The sequence below is a fragment of the Carassius carassius genome, chromosome 19, assembly GCF_963082965.1.
Source record: "Carassius carassius chromosome 19, fCarCar2.1, whole genome shotgun sequence".
In the NCBI taxonomy this organism is placed as follows: Eukaryota; Metazoa; Chordata; class Actinopteri; order Cypriniformes; family Cyprinidae; genus Carassius; species Carassius carassius.
The window spans coordinates 24,408,820-24,425,180 of record NC_081773.1 but is presented as its reverse complement, the minus strand read 5'-3'; the positions used below and the strand labels follow the sequence as shown (position 1 = coordinate 24,425,180).

The 16,361-nt window shown below is 38.4% G+C and overlaps 1 long non-coding RNA gene across 1 annotated transcript; it reads left to right on the top strand.

The window, feature by feature from the left end:
• Nucleotides 1-14,143: 14,143 nt before the first annotated feature.
• LOC132094786 (uncharacterized) lies at nt 14,144-15,329 on the top strand. The gene is made up of 3 exons (XR_009422397.1): nt 14,144-14,214; nt 14,914-14,989; nt 15,154-15,329. It is a non-coding gene; the product is annotated as an uncharacterized LOC132094786 (long non-coding RNA).
• The last annotated feature ends 1,032 nt before the right edge of the window (nt 15,330-16,361 follow it).

The window sequence follows — 16,361 nt, the reverse complement described above, 5'->3', positions numbered from 1 at the left end:
GCTGAGCACAGGTTCAGTTCGGGAGTAAATTGTTGGTACAGTCTACCTTGTTCTAGACAATATGTGTAGAAATAAGCTCTGTTCTCACGCATTAGACCCATGGTCCTCTCTTCCAGGAGTGTCCTACTAGATGACTGCTTGAGACAGGTGCTCTGCAAATTGCTTCTTCAAAATAATTAACGGTTGGACTCTGTGTGTGGGTGTTGTTAGGTAGGGTCTAATCTGCTGGCATGGTGAACTATGATGGTGCCATGTCTGACCAGATTGATTAAATGTTTAGACAGATTGTAGAAATTTTTTGATGACATGCTGGATGGCAAAATTCCAAAATGCCAATATATGGCTGAAAATATGTAACTGGACCAAGCAATTCATTGATAATATGACTTAAACAAATGATTTATTCACAAAAAGGACATGAATATGGCTGAATCACTTCGTTGAATCATGCATTTGGCTCAGCTTCTCTATTTCCATTCTGGCCAATCTTAGAGACAGCTCAGTACAGTAGTGGATATATGACAGCAATGATGAATGTTGGTCCACCTCATCACACACTTCCAGCATTTTCCGAGCTCTGGGCCACACAATAACTTTTTCCTCGGCCCAAGTACCACAAAGAATGAAGGCCCTGAAGTGGCCCAGAACTGGATTAAAGACAAGGGCCACATATGGGCCATATCCGGCCCGAATCTCACCCAGCAATCACCCTTAACTGGCCCTGAACTGGGCCAAAACATGTTTTATTATTGGTACCAATTCTCAACCTCAAGTAAACCAGAATCCCCAGATCTGAGCCACATCTGAGCCTTATATGTATGTATTGTGTATTAATATAATAGTCATTATTCATTTTGTGAAATGTTTTGGTAACGCACACACAAACTATGCTAATAAAACTGAATAGAAAAACAGCCTTAAAATCCACAGGTCATGCAATAAAAAACATTAAATTTAAAATGTTTTATTTTTATAAAGAACAAATCAACCAATAAAGAGTGAGTGTATAAAGTTAGACTGTAAGAGAAACATAACAGACAGACACATGCAATCAAGAATATATTGCAGAAATTTCAAAGAGCAGTACAACAGTAGTCCAAATGACAATATATTGCAGTCGCAGTCCTCTCTGGAAGGATATAATGGTTTAGTGTGAGGAGGCATAATCAAAGTTGTTAAACACTGAAAACACTATTGATCCAATCCGTGCGGGTGTGCTTTTCTTATTCAAAACATGCATCACCGGAAACACGGCAAGTCGCAATCTATGACGAAACCGGCTAGAGACAATGACCATTTGATATCACTGCCGTAAAACTTGTTGTAAAACTTCCTAAAGGCAATTTTTTAAATTGTTACTATAGCTACAGAGGAAGGAGATACATATAGCAGATGAATGGCTTGAATTTGGATCTGTCCCTCATACAAAGCATCACATGGATATCGAGGATTTTAATAAAAATAAACTAGTTTTATGATCATTTTATTAATATTAATAATATAATATTAATAAAATTATTTGCCCCATGGTAAACCAAATAAATATTACATGATAATGGTTAAATGATCTCTCTCTCTCTCTCTCTCTCTCTCTCTCTATCTCTCTCTCTCTGTTCATGTAAGGATTCTAAGATTATTTGTACTGAGATAATATGAAATATAATCAAATTATAATTAAGTGCTGTTTAAGGCAGTTGACTGACTTACTGATTTGCTTAATTTTGAAATGATGATGTCTTGTTCTGTTTTAACATTTCAAAGATTAAATTAAAACAATACTGCACTTCATTAAAATTTCTGTGATCATTTTATCACATTTTATTTCTCTTGTTTTTCATGGATCTCATAATATGCTGTCAGGTCACTGTCTGATTTGGGCCTCATGATCACTGGACTGATCTGGGCCACACTCCTCCCACCAGTAATCGGCCCTCATATTGTTTGCTGTGATCCACGACGTGCCATCATTGCCACACATGGCCCAGCTCTGGCTGAATGGGTACTTGCCATTGTGGACAGGAGGCCAGAAGTGCCAGCTTGAGGCCACATTTGAGCAAAGTCTGTTTGCTATGTGGGTTCTGTTATCAATGGCAATAGGACAGTGAGATGACAATGACTGGAAGATACTTTTCTACCAGTATTTCTAAGGAACCTTGAGGAAGCATATGTGCCATTTAAAATGGAAGTGCTGGATTGATGTATATCCCCAAAAGTCAAACTGTCAGAATTGTCTGTGGCTTCCAAGGACTTCGATCTGTGTTTTGATACTTTGCCAGAATGTTATCTGTGCACCTAAAGCCCACAGTGTCTTTGAACTCATCTTTGACTCCAATTACAGTGGAACATTCTTTGTCTCTACTCACTGTAGCACAGGGTGTCCTGTACATGTTGGTTGGAAGTGGCAGAGCTGTGTGTGGTTCTATCTTTTGTTTAAAATTTTACCAAATATCACCCCTGCTTTTCACTTATACTGAAGGGAAGGAAAAAGGAATTCCTCAAAGAAAAAGATGTGACTTATACAAGTCAATACACGATTGATACATTTAAGATTTGTAAAATATTCCATATTATTATTATTATTATGTACAAAACAATAGATTAACAAGCAGTGTTACAAGCTGTTAGTGAATAGATAAGATTCCTAAAGATGCAAAGACTAAAGTCTCAAACCTAAATTTTTTTTAAAATAAAAGTTAAGACTTACGCCCACCTAAAATGGCTTGTTCAAACACGCCCCCACATCGAAGTCACGATGTGAGATGATTTGCATAACGCTGCCTAACGCCTGTTTCACATATAATCCGTCTGCAGTGTGTCTGCAGTCCGTGTGCATTACGTATGTGGTGCTGAAGCAGCACGGACTCATTGTGCTTTCACACATGAAGCGTTTGCAGTCCGCTACTGATCCGCGGCTGTTTAAGCCACAAAACACAACATTTGTCCATTATTTTTATATCAAATCATGAAAAAAAAATAAAGAATTCAAAAAGCTTTTTCAACATTGTGATACTTTTTCATCACAGTACAGTAACAATCTTTCATAGACATATTTAAATTCAAATATAAACAACGTATTACTCATGCATTTGACTGCTAGGTTTTTATAATAAGTTGCTAAAACAAGCTGCAACACATTTAAACACAACATTAGCCTACTTTTCTTGTTAGGATATCACAAACATTTAAAATTAAAACTCACCACTGACAGAAACAGTCGACTCTCGTGCCTTTTGCATTTAAATCTTTAATACACGCAATCCAATGGGTCTTAAATAACTTGTTTTTCTGCCTCTATAAAAGTGCATATATAATGTTGCCTTGTTTCTCTAAAGTTGCAATTTTTCTTGTTTTAAATCTAGCCAAAACCCATGTGTTGCGTGTGAAACACATTAGGCTTTAATTGGTATACATTTATTGTGAAATGACTGCATTTCCATGTCAATCCATGTTCATTTTTACCGCGAACAATGCGCTGTCACTTTAATTCAGCGCATGCAGCACAGCAAAAATAGACTCGGTACGTAAATGATCGCTGCAGACGCACTGCTCCTGGAACGCACTGACGGACCGCAACCGCGTGCAGTGTGAATGCTGGAATCCGTTAACATGGGTGTGTAAAAAAATATGCAACGCATACGCACTGCAAACGGATTATGTGTGAAACGGGCGTGAATGTGCATGCAAAGAAAGAAGCTGTAACTTTCCTGTTGCTGTTGCTGCCGCCGCCATGTTGTGAAGAGGCTGTGTGTTTCCTTGTGAAAGCGAAAATACTTTGTTTGGCCTTCCAAAAGAGGACCCAACAAGAAATCAGTGGTTAAGTTGTATTTAAAACACTGTTCATTCTTGTAAGTTCAACCCAAATATTCAGATGTGTGCAGTGTATTTTATGGAGGACTGTTTCCTGATCCTGGGAGAGTAGTCTACAATGCCGGCTGTTCTGACTCACAAACTGTAAGCACGTTTTCAAATTAAAAAGGATTTTCCAGCAGCAGTTTTGAGCAGTGTAGGGAGTAGTGCTTGTTGTTCGTCATTTTTCCAATCACAAATGCAGACATGGTTTTATGTTTACACAGTGCAATGCAACACAACACATAAAAAGGCTGTATATTTGTGCTACCCTGTCAGATTTAAAAACAGATGGTAGCATAATTCGGAAGCAAAATACTATAGTGGTTCAGTCCTCACGCCTCCCAGCTCTGCATATTTTGCATGCCTCTTTGTTAGCACACCTGATTGAGATAACCAGCTCATTAGAAGTGAGCTCCGTGCATGAACTGTGTTATTCACAGTAATTCAACTCAAATTGTGAAACTTATATATATGTATTAAATAAATTTAGTGCACACAGACTTTTGACTTTGATTCTTTTAATTGTGATGACTTTGGCTTACATTTAACAAAAACCTCAACAAATTAGAATACTTCATAAGACCAATAAAAAAAAATGGAATTGTGAATGGTTGGCCTTCTGGAAAGTATAAAATTTACTGTGCATCTAAAAAAGCTGGTCAGCAGAAGGAAGCATGAACTGCTCCAAAATGTCTTGGTAAACGGGTGCAGTGACTTTGGTTTTCAAAAAACACAATTGACCAACACCAGCAGATGTAATTGCACCCCAAATCATCACAGACTGTGGAAACTTAGCACTGGACTTCAAGCAACTTGGGCTTTGAACTTCTCCACCCTTCCTCCAGACTCTAGGACCTTTTTCCAAATGAAATCCAAAACTTGCTCTCAGCTGAAAAGAGGACTTTGGACCAATGGCAACAGTCCAGTTCTTCTTCTCCTTAGCCCAGGTAGGATGCCACTGACGTTGTCTATGATTCAGCAAATTCCTTGACAAATCTGTGTGTGGCGGCTCTTGATTCCTTGATCCCAGCCTCCCTCCATATCTTGTGAAGGTCACTCAAATACTTGAATCGATTTTGCTTGACAATCCTCATAAGGCTGCAGTTCTCTCGGTTGGTTGTGCATCTTTTTCTTTCACACTTTTTCCTTTCACTCAAATTTCTGTTAACATGCTTGGATACAGCACTCTGTGAACAGCCAGCTTCTTTGGCAATGAATGTTTGTGGCTTACCCTCCTTGTGAAGGGTGTCAATGATTGTCTTCTGGACAACTGTCAGATCAGCAGTCTTCCCCATGATTGTGTAGCCCAGTGAACCAAACTGAGAGACCATTTTGAAGGCTCAGGAAACCTTTGCAGGTGTTGAGTTTATAAGCTTATTGGCATGTCACAATATTCTAATTAGTTGAGATAGTGAATTGGTGGGTTTTTGTTATATGTGAGCCAAAATCATCACAATTAAAAGAACCAAAGACTTGACCAAAGAGAAGACAATGATGAATAAAGTCGTAGTTTTTGCTATTTTTGGACCAAAATGTATTTTTGATGCTTCAAAAAATTCTAACTTACCCTCTGATGTCATATGGACTACTTTGAAGATGTTTTTCTTACCTTTCTGGACATGAACAGTATACAGTGCACACAGTTTCAATGGAGGGACTGAGAGCACTCGGACTAAATCTAAAATATCTTAAACTGTGTTCCGAAGATAAATGGAGGTCTCATGGGTTTGGAACGACATGAGGGTGAGTTATTAATGACATCATTTTGATAATTGGGTGAACTAACCCCTTAAACTACTTCAGTCTGTGTGCATTGAATTTATTTAATACACAGGTAAAAAAATTTGAGTTGAATTACTGAAATAAATGAACTTTTACATGACATTCCAATTTATTGAGATACACCTGTATGTTCGCTTCGAGCTGGAATCATGGCGGAGTATCCTGTGATGTCCACTTCGCAGGGCACTTACGTTAGAAAAGAACGAACATCTGAAGTGATAAGAGAAATATACAAAATGTGAAGAGCATGGGAGCGTGAGGACTGGAATTGAAAACTGCCGACCCAACCCAACCCTAAACCTACCATTACAGTAGGATAAATACAGTGTTGGTAGCATAATCTGATAGGTAGCATTATTTATTAGAACACCGGGAGATGGCATAACAGTATGTTAAGGGATGTAACATTTCCGTCATACACTTAAGGTATTCGTTCAAATCAAAGCGCACTGGATAGCTGTCCAATCAGATCACACCTCGCTTTTCAGACCGATGAGCTTTGTAAAAATCAATGTGTTTCAAAAAGGCGGGCGTAGAGGAGAAACAATAATGTACATTATGTGGAAAATGTGTTTCATAAACCTTAGTCTGCATAAACACATTTCATTACACCAAAAACACAAAACAATGTTATATATACATATGACCCCTTTAATAAATTTGGAATTTCTTAAAATACAGCTGTTTCGCATATTAACATAGAGCTTTGAAATAATTTAAGTCTTATTACATTCTTCACACTTGACTTTCACAGCTTTGGTTACCCCTAAAATGCTTTTCTTCTTTCATAATTTTTTTCTTGCGCCATGACCTGAAGTTTGACATCATATCAAGTTTGACATTTTTCCTACCCTTTTCTGGCCTTATTTTGAACATTTGTGTCAAGCTATTCAGATGTCACCTGCACCTCAGTTCCATTCTGGGAGCTGGATGTTTTATTCATTAACATAACCACAGCTCGTCATTCAGACCAAAGGAGCCTGCAGCCTTTTTTACATGTCATTCAATAGAGAACGTCAAACGCTTTTCTTGCTAAGGATTATGGGTTCATTTATTTACATTTCTCAATAAATTCTGTCATGGCTGCTTGCATTGTGATTGGGGATGAAGTCCCACAATGTTTTCCACTATTATAATTTAGTTTATTCCAATAGGGATTCATATTGCAGGGCATCTGTGTAGAAGAGCTCAGGTGTTTTCAAGCCATTGCTAGTTTTGTCTAAAAGCTGAAGTGTTCCACTAGTGGCACCAAATATAAATTGTAAGACAGATTTCCCCAAACACACCTGTTTGCCATGTTCAAAACAGTGGATAGATTTAAGACTTAAGAATTGGAGTGCACATACAATACTGTAGGTAATTGTTTTTGTAATTTATGTTCATATTCTTATTTTAAATGTAAATTGATATTTGTACTTTGGACTTTTCAAATGCAGTTCCCCAATGACTTTTAGAAATCATACTTCTATATGTCATAGGCATCGTCTTCTCATTTCATTTGATAGCAGATATTCTGAAATATAATTAGGAGTAGTTTTAGCTCGCTCTCATTTCTCCTTGCCTAGAGGACATTTTCAACTAAAAAGTGACACAACTTAGCCCAATCTTCTCATATAGAATTTATTACTAACCCTGCAATGAAATATTCATTCTTCTTTACATTCTGCCCCCATCTTTTTAGAGAGAATTTTGGTGACCTCTGCTCCATTGAAAATCTTTCAGTACATGTCATTTTACAGTATATAACAGATGTGTTGTCTCATTTTGAAGGGCATAGCAAATTGCATTGGTTGTAGAGGACTAAGTCAGAGATTTCACATTTTTGTAGCAACACATTGGCCAGACATTTGCTTTCTCTGTAATACCATCGGACAATGTCATCCAGTAGCGGTGGGAATCACAGGATACCTCAGGTTACGATAAGAATCATGATACATGGCTCATGATACAATAATATCACGAATAGAGTGATTCTGCGATAATCGCTAGACAATCCTATAACGATACATCATGATATCTGTCTAACTATGAAAACAAAATGCCTTTGAAAATGTTAAGTGCAAGTTGTTAAGTCTCTCTTTATTCAAGTCTAAACTAGTAGAAAACAGCACGACAAGTTATGTAAATCAAATTGACCAATTTAAGTAAATTAAGATTTTTTTTCCTTGGACTTATTAAAAGCTTACACATTTCTTTGTGTGTAAACCAACACATTTAACAGCTTATCAACTTTATATATATATATATATATATCTCACTCAACCTTTCCTCTCCTCTCATCATAAAAACGGAGCCCCGCACAAAGACATGCCATTCACATCGCATCTTTTGGGCCCTCGAGTTCGTTATTTCAAATGTATGAATTACAATTTCAGTTCATCTGACCATCCGCAATCTGGGAAGCACCACCACAAGAAGTTTGGGGGTACTGCCACTCCGGTAAGCCAAAGTGGTAAACAGCCACAGTTTAGGTATGGATTTAGAGTTGTCCAGAGTATTGATAATGTCTCAAGGCCAAAAATATTGCGATAAATTGGGATAATCTATTTATCGTCCCACCCCTATCACCCAGCATACAAAAAATCGAATTATAAACTTTTATTGTTTTTCATTTGAGCTGTAGAAGAATGTGTGTCTAGAGGAAACCTTGACAGCTGTCAGATGTTTTTTGATTAATTCATATCCACTGCTATCATCTCAGCTTTTGACACATTGGAGCAATTTTATAGGAAAAAGCCACAGGCTTTAATCATTGTACAGAAAACTTGTACATAATGGTACTGCAAATGTTGCTCAGTATTTAATCATTAAATTTGAAACAGGAGAGGGATGGCTCTAAAACTGAACGGTGTGGCTCTGGTGTGGTTTCCATCTACAGAAGAAGACCAGCATGTCATTTTATAAATACTATTTTTTTCCAGTTTTGGTTTTTCCAAGGCTAGCTGGAAGTCCTTCTCTTAATTTTGTCTGTTCTACCATCTATCAGAGCACTTTGCAGTCTGGTTCATGCCCTTGCTGTACATCTGAAAGCTGGTGTCTGCAGCCTGTATAACATTTGCTTTTAAGCGGTTGGCTACCCACTGGAAAACAGTTTGCAAAATATATAACATAATATTTTTCCTCTGACAAACTTACTTGACTGCTCTTGACCTATCACATATGAGACATGTGGCTTAGCTTTGAGTTCAACTGTCCTGAAATGAATTAGTAAATCATGCGCACAATTTATTCTTTTTTTCTTGAATGTGCGTGGCTTTGTAGGATTAAGATTTGCCACACCATCTTAAAGCCCAGATCGGTGGAGTGTTGAAGTGATGTTTTTTTCCTTCTGTAGGTTTTTCCTACTGTATCTCCACATAGGATCATGGAGCTCAACCAGAGTGACCATCAGGTTCTAGGTCAGGACTCAAACCAAAGCCCTTCTCCATCAATTGGTCAGTTTGGCCAAGAGGCCAGCTCTAGGAAGAATCCTGGTTGTTTCAAATGTCTTCCATTAAGCGTAACAGAGACTAAATGCTTCTGTGAAACTTCAGTAAAGCAGAATATTTTTCTGAACTTTTCCCTAGATGTGTGGCTTGACACAAACCTGTCTCTGAGCTCCACAGGCAGTTCCTTTGACCTCAGGGCTTGGTTTTTGTTCTGATATGCATTTGTAACGAATTTAAAACTCCATGATCATGGGAAGGGGGAGGCGGGAACCCGCGGACAATCAAATTATATTTTAATGACAAAATAAAGACAAAACAGCGCGTCAGCCCCTCACGGACGACTGACGTGCACAAATAAAAACCAAACACAACTAAAACCCAGGCCTGGTCCGCTCTCGTCCTTCACTGTCGTCGCTCCTGTTTTATATCCTTCCATCTCCTCCGTGGGACTCGAGACCGGTGGATCAAGCAGGTGTCGCTCATTTCCAATCACTCCCTCGCTCCTGTTCCCACGGCTCTTGGCCCCGCCCCACTCGTCACAGCATTATTAGCTGTATTCTTAAGATGTTTGTGCCTTTCCAAATCATAACCTTTCAATTTAATTTGACACAGATTAACTTCACTCAAAGTGTATTAACATCTACAAGCAATATGTATGCTCCTGAGCTAAATTTCAACTGTCCCAGATAAGCGTATGAATACTAATAATTTAAGTTTTTTAATTTTAATACATTTGCAAAGATGTTAAAAAGCAGTTTTTATTCACCATTATGGTGTATGGTTAGATTGATGCGGGGAAAAAGGTAATTTAAAGCAGTTTCACATAAGTCAGCAACATAACAAAGAGTGAAATTAATGGGTATGAATACTCTCGCTAGGCACTGTATATGTTGAGAAAAAGCCTAAAATAAAGATTCAGAAACATTGTAGAAATTTAAGAAAAATCTATTTTTTGTGCTTTTTTCCAACCCCAATAACCCCCCCTCCCAACTTTCATTGTATGGACAAAAACTCGACTTGTACTCGACAAGAAGCTTCTTTTCACACTGAAGAACCAACAAGTCATTGTCTTGCTGTGATGTCATCCAAACTTTTTCAATCGCAAACACAAAGTTGCATATTGAAAACTGCAATTGTGATCCATAATGATTGTTTAACTAAACCGGTTTCTGTGGTTCTCCTACACTTAAATGACTAAGAAAAGAAGAAAGCGGAGGCAGAACAGTCTGTGGTTATTGAATGTCAATCTTTTTCTCACTGCGTGGTTTTCAGAAATTCTTACAGCACGTTTAGGTCTGCCAGTTTATTTAATGCTATATATTTTTTATGTAGTTAATTTGTGTATTTTTCTTATTTTTAGTGAGCACCTGTCAATCATTATCTTTTAAGTGTCATCCAGATGAACAAAGAAAGCACTTTTTTTTTTACTTTAAATGCCCTCTGTATCTCAGTTGAAGGATTTACAGTGTGTATTTAGTATAAATGATATTAGAGGTTCTGAGTGGCATTTTAATAGACTTTAGTTGCACTGGAGACTTCAAGAAGTTTTGCATGTTAATTAGGGTTCATAAAAAAAAAGAATAAAAAAAAAAACAAAGAAAGAAAGAAAAAAAGAATTTATTTTAATTAGTAGCTGTAGCATTAATGAGAGCATGTGATTTAATGTAGTGTGAACAACTTCTCTGCCTGCATAAACACGATGGATTAGGTAACAGATGAAAAGTGTTTTATGAGGCTGTTATTATTTTTAAACTCTGACAGCTACTGAAAGATGGTCCAAACGATTAATAAACTGAGGGATGACTGTACAGAGTTTTCAGAGCTGTAATCTAAACAAGCCATCTGCTGATAAACAAATGAATGAGAAGCTGAGACTGGCAGAGAGAATTGAGGGGCTACTGGACTGCATAACAAGAGAGCGCAACCATGAGCAGGGGCAGCACAGAAATCCAATTACCTTGGCTAATAAGATGACATTCTGACATAAACCCTTCCAAGAGACCGTGGACAGAATGTTTTAGTGCTCCCAGCTAATACATTTCCATAAACACCCATATGTGGACATAAAAGTGGACTTTTTTTCTGCAGTGGCAGATCCTTTTCCTAACTCTGGAATAACCTACCTAACATTGTTCGGGAGGCAAACAGACTCTGTCAGTTTAAATCACTTCCCACAACACACAATATACTTGCTACATCTCTAGAAGAATGGAATCTACGCTAATATTAGTCTGTTTCTCTCTCATTCTGAGGTCACCGTAGCCACCAGATCCAGTCTGTATCCAGATCAGAGGGTCACTGCAGTCACCCGGATCCAGTACGTATCCAGCCCAGATGGTGGATCAGCATCTAAAGAGGACCTCTACAGCCCTGAAAGACAGCGGAGACCAGGACAACTAGAGCCCCAGAAACAGATCCACAGTCAAGACCTTGTCTCCTAGATGGCCACTGGGACAAAACCACAGGAAACAGATGATTCTTCTTCACAATCTGACTTGGAATTGATCTGCTGGTTTCAGCTGGTCAAAGGAGAACTGGCCCCCTGACTGTGCCTGGTTTCTCCCAAGGTTTTTTCTCCATTCTGTCACTGAAGGAGTTTTGGTTCCTTGCTGCTGTCGCCTCTGGCTTGCTTAGTTGGGACACTTCATTTCCAGCGATTTCGTCAACTTGATTGCACAGATACTATTTAACTGAACTAAACTGGATGATGACATCATTGAATTCAATGATGAACTGCCTTTTTTCATTGACACACTATTTTCCTATTTGATGCGGTTCAGTTGTTTTGTCACAATCTGTATTGTTAAAAGCACTATATAAATAAAGGTGACTTGACTCAACAGAATTTCTTCTAGCATATCAATTGATAGCACATGATATTGTTTACATTAACATTTTTGGCTAAGCATCTTTTGTACATCTTAAAATGATTTTTTTTCTTGTTCTGTTAGCAATATGGCAGCTGTTCTGTGAATGGGGAAAGTGGATTAGATTGTACACTACACTCTAAAAAGCGCTGGGTTGTTTTTTCAACCCAAATGCTGGGTTGAGGCTGCTGGATAGGACTTTGGGTTGTTTTAAACCAAGTTTGGGTTGAAAATTGTTCTCCGTTTTAACCCAGCGGGGCTGGGTTGAGAACGCGGACGTGAAGGAGAGCACGCACGTCACGTCAAGATCGTACGTCTCCAGTGCGAGCAGCCGCCATTTTCTCAGCGTGAAAGAAGCGAGAAGCGAGTGAAAGACTATGGTAAGTAAATATTCAAAATGTAAAGTTATCGTTTATTGTTTACCCGGTTGTATGAAAGGCGGGAGGTTTTATGAAAGGCGGAAACAAAGAAGCTTAACGTTATATTACAAAAAAAAAAAAAAATACGGACGCGGTTTTCACCTCAGACACAGAGGTCTTAACGGCATCATTTAACGTTACTGAACGGAAGAGGTACTTTTAATATAACATCCGTGAATGTATTTTGTCATATTTACATAAGATTTTACGTACATTATCTGTACTTTTTGAGGCGTTAATAGACGGTTATGGTCACGGTTACACTCATTTGCCTTTTTTTCGCGGTTAAACTGAATGTATGTTTGTCTCCTAAAGGAAACGGCCTTGTGTAGTAAAGACTAGCATAATTATTTTGAGGCTGTTGAAGTGGTAACTGTTAAAAGTATGTTTTACATGTAATATTTCAGACTTGTCGAGCTCGTGTCTTCATTGTCCTCGCGCCGAGAGTTAAAGACACAGAAGCTGTTTGTGTGAGAGTTTAAGGAGAGTAAATACGTCCACAGAGCATACGTCCACAGAGCTGCCCTGTGGAGAAAATCAGACCAATTGCTTGTTTGCTACGGTCCTTCTAACAAGGGTTCTCCTGCCACCAAGCAGACCCTTTAGTCGTTGGATAGTCGAGGCCATCAACGTCTCCTATGAGTCCTCTGGTCTTCCCCCTCCTTTGGGGGCCAAGGCTCACTCTACTCGGGGTATGGCGGCCTCCAAGGCCTTCTCAGCAGGTGTGTCCCTCTTGGACATCTGCAACGCTGCGGGGTGGTCCACGCCCTCCACATTTGTCCGATTTTACGATCTTGACATGCGAGCCACGCCGGGCTCTTCTGTTCTCTCGTCTTAGCTGTGCTCTTTGACTACACACTAGGCAGGGATTTGGATGTCTGGCAGCGTGGGCACATCGTTCCCCAAAAGCGTTTCGACGCAGCTCGAGTTCCTGAAAAGGAAAGTCCCAAGGTTACGTATGTAACCCTAGTTCCTTGAAGGAACGAGATGCTGCGTCGCAGAGCCATACTCCCGGCACCCCTGCTGGCGCTTGCTTCCCTACTCGAAGCTGAAGCCAGCTGCACGGCACGTGCTTTTATAGCTTCCTGGTCGCTACGTCACCCCGCCTGTGACGTCACGCCTTTCCGATGGACTGATTGCACAACGATATTCAGAGTCGGTCTCGTCAGGGACGTTCCCCAAAAGCGTTTCGACGCAGCGTCTCATTCCTTCAAGGAACTAGGGTTACATACGTAACCTTGGGACGTTTTTGTAGATGTTGAAATCCAGAGACAAGATAACTTCATTCTTTTGAGACTGATGTGAGTTATTTTTTATTTTTATTTTTAGAAAATTCATGTTTCTCTTGTGTCCTGCCTGTTTACTTCACATTTTGATGCAACAACAGTGTGATCACATGTTCATATTTTATTGAAACCATTGAGGTCCCTCTTTGCAGAACTCAAACTAACTGGAGTTAAGGACACATAAGTCTGCTTGTGTGAGGAGGTGGTTTTCTCAGCTTCTTCTGAAGAGAGGGAAAGATAGTTTAAGGCAAGTAAACTTTTAGAATATCATGTTATCTTTTTTTTTTTTTTTTTTTTTTTTTTACTAAGAGTAAAATAATGTTTGTTTTTTGTTTTTGTAGATGTTAAAAGCCAGAGACATGGCAGAGCATCATTCTTTTGAGATTTTATGCAAGTTATTTTTAGAAAATAAATGTTTCTGTTGTCTCCTGCCGGTTTACTTCACATTTTGATGCAACAACAGTGTGATTACATGCTCATTTCATTAAAACCATTGATGTCTGTGTTTTTCTTTGCAGAACTCAAACCAACTTTGGAGTTATCTGATTTGGAGAGTCTTCATTCTTGGTCTTCCCTCTTAAAGGTAAAGTTCACACAAAAAATCATTTACTTGCCCTCATGTCATTCCAATCCTATAAGACTTGTATATATTGAAAGGAATATATTTTGAATTTTCTCATTTTGTTAATCCATTTATAGTCTAGATAATCAGTATTTTCAAGCCTCATAAATACAGAGTTATTGTAGAAGTAATTCATTCTGATATTTATACATGAATAAATCTTAAATTATATGATAGCAAACATGTATGTTCAAAATAAAATACTGGTCTACCAGACTAGCAATGGAGGACACAAATTAAGAGAATATTAAATATATCCATTTGTTTTCCAAAAATGAGCAGAGTTTGTGTGGGTCTGGAACAACATGAGGGAGAGTAAATTGTGACCATTTTTATTATTTGGTGAACTAACCGTTTGAAGAGCAGCCCTCCAAGTAAATGAACATTTGTGAGGTATGTGAATGTCATGACTGTTTTAATGTTTGAGTAGAAGCTTTCTGAAAGCAATATATTTATTCAAACAATATCACATGCCCTCACACTAGTGCTGCCATTATAGCCTTCACGAGAGCTGTGGTTGACCGAGACATTAAACAACCTCACAAAGTGTTGAAACTTTATCACCGATTATTTACCTATCCTTACAGATGTGAATACACCTCTACCTGAAAATGGATAGTTTAATTAAATGTTTTATTTTTTCAAATGTGTTTCTCTTAGGCCACTGATGAAGAGCAGGCGGTGCCTGGGATGAATGCTGGTCAGAGAGGAGAATCTTCTTTCCCCTAAACCAGGGGTAGGCAAGTTCGGTCCTAGAGAGCCGCAGACCTGCAGAGTTCAGCTTCAACCTTAATCAAATACAGGCAGGTGAGGGTTTTTTTTCAAGCTTGGAGCTGAACTGTGCAGGAGTGGCTCTCTAGGACCGAACTTGCCTACCCCTGCCCTAAACTGATGCAGCAGTGGTCTTAAAGGAGGATGCTGCCCTGGATAATGTAGAAGATGTCACATACTGTGCTGATGGGGCTTCTTCATGACTACATCAATTATGCTAAAGAGATCATGAAAATTGACCGTGATGCATGATCTGTATTCATGGACTATGAAACAAACTGTAAGTGTATAATTTGTCAAAACAATGTTAAATGCTTTTTCTGTGTTTAGTAGAAGAGGTTACACTCTGTCATTCATACACATGCTCCCATTCTTTCTCACACACACACACACACACACACACACACACACACACACACACACACACACACACACACACACACACACGTCTGTTAAATGTTATAATATCAGAGTTAATGTTGTGATTTATTTGTTTACTGTCATGCCAGAATAGTTAAAGAACCTAACTAATTGTAAATGTATTGTATAATAGTGTTTTCGTGTATTTTTATACAATATATACAATTGAACAAAGTCCAATTTGATCTTAAGTTATATTCAACAAATGTTCAATGCTTTATGAACTGAAGCTGTTAATGCCATCCTTTTCTGCTTTTCTTCTTACATGTTACTTTTTGACTTTACTCTTGTTTTTAATAAATATTTTCCTTTTGATAATTATTATTTGTGTGTAAAGTGATATTTAAAATGAACAATATTTGTAGGTTTAATGCCTAGCTCAATTTGGGTTCATTTTAACGTAGCAATGCATTGTTTCATACATCTCAATTGGTGGCGGCACTCTAAGAGTTAATTTTCTGCCAGCAGGAGGCGCTAAGCGGGAGAGGTAGGTTTCGATGGTAACGGCTGCAAAGCGGAGCTGAGCTCACAAACGCTGCCTCATCAAGCATTACATGCGAAATGAATTTTTACATTTTCTAAATATAGTAGTTTTCCTTCTGAAATACAGTGATAAAAAACACCCGCTCTGGTTTTTGAAAACCTGCAATGTAGTCATTTTAAACCATAAAAAAGCAACCCAGCAGGCTGGGTTAAACATGATAACCCAACTGGGTTGGGTTAAAATAACCCAGCGTTGGGTTCGTCCCTTTTTGACCCAACGCTGGGTTGCCAAAATAACCCAAGTTGGGTTGTTTTCAACCCAGCAGTTTTTAGAGTGTACTGTCTTACTGAGCCCAAATATTACGGTTTAAAAAACAACAAAAAAACTTTTATTCATACAGTAGATACAAGATACAGTAAAGACATTACAAAAT